The sequence below is a fragment of the Takifugu flavidus genome, chromosome 11 (genome assembly GCF_003711565.1).
Source record: "Takifugu flavidus isolate HTHZ2018 chromosome 11, ASM371156v2, whole genome shotgun sequence".
Lineage (NCBI taxonomy): Eukaryota > Metazoa > Chordata > Actinopteri > Tetraodontiformes > Tetraodontidae > Takifugu > Takifugu flavidus.
The window spans coordinates 7,470,600-7,475,795 of NC_079530.1; the positions used below are offsets into that span (position 1 = coordinate 7,470,600).

At 42.3% G+C, this 5,196-nt stretch overlaps 1 long non-coding RNA gene across 1 annotated transcript; it reads right to left on the reverse strand.

The window, feature by feature from the left end:
• Positions 1–224: 224 nt before the first annotated feature.
• On the reverse strand, positions 225–4,201 carry LOC130534152 (uncharacterized). Its single transcript, XR_008952818.1, has 4 exons — positions 4,075–4,201; positions 2,088–2,157; positions 637–805; positions 225–350 (listed from the first exon to the last, which is right to left on the reverse strand). It is a non-coding gene; the product is annotated as an uncharacterized LOC130534152 (long non-coding RNA).
• Between the last annotated feature and the right edge of the window lie 995 nt (positions 4,202–5,196).

A 5,196-nucleotide genomic window follows, 5' to 3' on the forward strand; every position in this document is an offset into this window, starting at 1 on the left:
TCTTTGTTTCTTGGAGGCTTTGGAAACAAATTTGTGCTCTGTAGCTCATTATTCAGGACAGCGAGAGCCCATTCATTAAGCAGATTCAAGAAAACATTAGATAAGGCTTCTTTTTCGAAAAGAAATCATAGCCCCACAGCAAAACACTGTTGTTGCTCATATCGAAGCGGGAGCTGCGCGAGTCACAACCCTGTGAGGTGCTGTGGTCGGGCAGGACGTGAAGACAATAAGCAAACACTTAAAAACCTCCAAGACATTTTATTACATCAGTTTGTTTACATGTTTTCTTCTTCCTCACATGCAAAGGGAACAATGGAAGGAGCCTCACATTTGGTATCCAAGGAGACAAACTGAAAAAACAAAACATTTAGTTTAGTAATAAAAACCTGTTTTGATTTATAAAAAATGATCACCCTAATCATAATGATAACATTGCACTCAGACTTGTACCCTTCTGTTTCAAAGACAAATTGTATAAAGGCTTTTCCATCACCTCCAAAATTTAAATTTCACTCAGTCACAGCTCAGAGATGCTCACTTTGCCACAAATACACCTTCTTCAAATCATATTTATCATGCCGATACCTCTCCTGATGTTAAAAATGCACAAACTGCTCCACCAAATATGACACTCACTTTTTCATCACGTCTCATCCCCAGAAAACAATCAGTCCTGCCAGCAGAGAAAGCCTTTCCCAGAGTTTCCCTGGGTGACATCATCCCTGTCAGTAAACTTTGTGCCGACTTGTGCCGCTTTGAGTGTTGGAAGTGCTGAAGGTCAAAGTGTTTCTGTGTCTGGGCTCTGCTGTAATTCACACAGACAGACACACATACACACACACATATGCACACAAGTGTGAAAATGGTGTGTCAAAGTAAGAGTCTGTCACAGTAACCATAAATGGAAACTTTGATGGCTCGGACCACAGGAGACACACATGCACAGGACTTCAAAGACCTGCCACTGCTCCCACCGTGTGTGTGTGTGTGTGTGTGTGTGTGTGTGTGTGTGTGTTCTGATAAGGATCCAGAGATTGAACAGTCGAAGAAGCAAAGATAAAAGGGGGTTTGGAAGAAAGATCAGATCTGCTGTATAATCAAGGTGTGATTAAAGCAATTAAAGGAAAAGAAGAAAGTATTCAAAATCCTTGAAAATGGAAAGTAAAGGGATTTAGTCAGACAGACCTGGTTTCCATCAACATGGTGAAGGAAATGTCAGACAAATGAACTAGCAAAGAGAACAAATGGACAAAAAAGGTGATTGTGAGAACAATTTCGGTAACAAACGACCTGCCACGGACTCCATATACCTGTCGCAAGAGCTACAGTTGCGTCTGCAGACTTGGAACAGTGGCTATTATCACCTAAAAGCCTCAGTGGGGAGTTGAAACATTCTTACTGAGCTGTATAAGCTAGATGGATGGACATTTCTTCTACAAGCAGCCAGTGATGGAAAGTGTGAGCAACAACTCAACTCCCATTTCACAGGAAAACTTTTTTAGTGACCGTAAAAGGATGACATAGAACAGACATGGAATTTAATGACGTTTTGGGGTTAGCAATGATCCTTTTGGAACTAAAGAAAAGAAATGAAAAACTAAATAATTGACCTTAACACTGTTTAACATTTAGACAGTTGACACAATCACTAAAACTCCTTATTATAGCAATTTTAATCAAATTGGCCGATATGGTATGGTCATTATTATTGGGATGTAAAATAGATGGAACCTGCAGAAATGATGCATCTTCTGAGACCACCTGCATCATTAGTTCTGTTTAAAAAAAGAAAAGCCCTCCCAACAAAAGGTACAGTTATGCAAATGTTGCAGTTTAACACACTGTGAATTCACATTGTTGGTCTTATCAGCAAAATTCAAATTGAGAGTTTTTGTCATTCGTTGAAGTTTTGGAGTCGAAAGAATTGACTGGAATGGACCTTTAAGTCTGGAATCAGGGAGGAAGACAGAGTAGTCCTGAAACACCTTTTCACATAGTTTTCCTGCTTCATCTGTTCTTCAGCCCCTCGGTAATGGCCAATAAATCGACCGCAGAACATCTTTATAATCTCCTGCCGTTACACTTACTGAGTGTGAGAGATGCATGTGTGAAAGGAGTCCATGCCGTGGTATTAATCATCCATGTGGGAGGGGATAACTGTGATGACACGAACTGAGTTTAATGGATTTTAAGCATATACATAAACACAAATACAAAGAAATACATACTCTATCTCTCTATTGATTTATCTATATCTATCTATCTGATCATAATCTCTACATGAGAATCACCAGAAGGAACCCAAAAACAACCCAGTACTGTATGATAACGCTTATATAAAACAAGAGCTAGGTGTAAATCAAGGAGCTATATCCTAGTATCCTACTGGAAATCTTGTGAAATAAAAGTTGACAATAAATCAAGGAGAGGGAGGAACCCAACCCAGGCTTAAGAAGAGCCTGGACTCCTGCAGTAAGGTGGAAGAAGAAGTTAAAGAATTTAACTGACGTGATCAGAAAGAGACCTGAGATTAGATTAGATTAGATTGGCCAATTCCCCACAAACTCAAATGGCACATGGCAGCTCATCCGGTTTCGCTTTCTTCCGTCCTCTGCCATCCGTTCTAAAACCTCCCTCCCTCTCGCTGCTCTGTTGCCTGTCTCATCAGTCGAAGTAGGCTGCTCTCTGTTGCTGGTGAAGCGACGATAAAGACAGGCTGCTTCTCGGCGTGATTCTAAATCACGGCAAATGTTTTCAGGTCAGTTCATATTCCCGTCTGATTCCAGTTGCACAGTCGGGAGTGGCGCAGGCAGGGTGGCGGGAGGGAGAGCCAGTCATGTTCACAAACACAAGCCTGATAAATTTTACAAGTGTGAAGCGCTCTGCTGTGTTTAACAGTGTACACGCAGACATGCACGGCTGCACAGGGGGACGCTGGCTCTCCAGCGCTCTCCTCGTTTAATTTGTCCGCTCCCCTGGCTTGGTTGTTTAATTTCTTTCACTACTCTTTTCTCCTCCATTACCTGTCAAATTGTTGCTCTTATTGTTCGCGTCATTTGTTGCCCCCTCTTGGTTTTCTAACGAGGTTAATTTGTGCAGTTTGCCCTGACTTCAAACAGACTTTTATTTACCGGATGTTTGTTGTTGGGGCCTTTGTCCAGGTTTGAAGCGCTATTCCACAGATTCCCTTTAGCTTTGACACAACAGCTCCTAAATCCATTTCATCCAATCCTGAACCTGCACCCGACTCTAAACAACTCCTGTCGCTGATAGTCTTTCTGCTTGTTGCTGGAGTCTCTCCCAGCACCCACTGGGTGGGAGGCAGTCTCAGGACAGACACTGGCTGACACGAGGGCCATTTCGAGTCTTTAGTCCAGTCGAGTTATTTCTTTATGACTTAAATACGGCCAATGTGTCTTGAAGGTCAAACTCAGAAGCACTTTAGTTTATGAGAGCCCCAATTGTGTTGAGTGTGAGCTGATGTTGGCCTTTCTGTTCCACCAAACATTTTGATATTGTTGCGATGACAGAATCAACACAGTGCAGATGTAGCTTATATAGTAGGGTGAAGATCTGCCTCGATGGTCTACATCTCACGTAAGTGCACTTCAGCTGCCCCAAAGTGCAGCTCAAGTTCTCTCTGACCAGATTTACATTCTGAAGCGCGAAGCATGCGATCAGTACCTAAAAACTGTCCGGTTGTGCTAAGTGAAGGCAATCTTTTTGAATTGCTCTTGAAAATTCACACAAATGGCGTCAGAAAGGTACAAAAATCAGTACGAGGAGCCGTAAAGATGAGTATGTGCTAACCATGACAAAAATAACAGACAAAAAAAGACTTTCACGGTGACTCAGCCATCTAAATGACCCGCTACCCTCAGGACTTCTTGGGCTACTTGGACAGAGATCATTTGGTTTCATAGCTAAAGGTCATCTACTCACTGACATTAACGTTAGCGCTGACATTTGAAGGAGGATGTTAGAAACTGTTAGACTTTAAAGCTGAAGTTGGCAGCATCCCTTGCTGCATCGACTCTGCTGTGAAAAGTTTGGATTTGAAGGGAATGGGCTCACCATCCAGAACTTTAAATGTCACCTGGCATCAGTCCATTGGGACGAGACTGTTCCACGGTTCTCATTTCTGGAGATACTGTTGGTGGTCTGTTGAAGAACACACAGGCTCAGGACAATCCAGTCAAGGTCATCTCCTGGAATGAAATCTAAAGCAGGTGCCATTATTATTTCACAGCAAGATATTTGTTATTTTCTTTTAATAAAAAAATGACTTACCTTTCTTAAAACACAGAGAGATATTTGCTGTATGGAGGATTCATCGATCATGACACTATGTGATGTTGTTTCCATTTCAGCATAAGGTCACAACAGATCAAAATGCTGAAAAGGTCCCGGCGGCACTGTGCGTTCCCGCCTCGACCCGTGTGTGCGTCCATGTTTTGGAGCATGGTTAATGGTTAATGTCTATACATTTGCACCGCGGGAGCTCGATAAAAGGCTGCATATTTGTCCAAACTTCAACTCCAGCCTGAGCTGGGTCAACAGAACCTGCTGTGAATGTGGGATGGAGTGAACTGTGTCAGTGAGCACAATGTGAGCTGCTCAGGAGCAACATCTTTGAAAAGGTCCTTAAATAGACTGAAGATGAAGACAGCAGAGTTGTCTCATAGTTCAACATAGTTGAACAGGTCTTCATCAGTGAGCTCTGTTGCACGAAAAGCAAATGATTATCCTCTTGTGATTCTTTATCATTGCCATCTTTCAATCTATGCAATACGCATGATGTTTAATTATGCTACCAATGCTAATAGATTAGCAGAATTCTAAACATTCCTACAGTGAAACAGAGGAGTTGTAGAAGTAGAAGAAATCAATTCAGAATATAAAGACAAACACAAATCACACCATAATCTGCTGAAATGATATACACCAAAATAGGGAGGTTTTTCCAGGTTTGGAATGCCTTTGTGGCATGTGATCTATCCTGAAGGACACTGGGAGACCCCCGTGTGGTCAGTGTGTTTGTCAAGTGCTGCAAGCGACAATATGAAGCGAGAGGACGTCGTAAAGTGCCAACAAAGTAGCAGCCTTCAGTCCAATGGTAGTCCATAAAGGCCATGTGTCTGCATTCATGGAGGCAGTTATCAGCTTTTAGGTGTGCTTCGGCCCCTCCCTGCACTC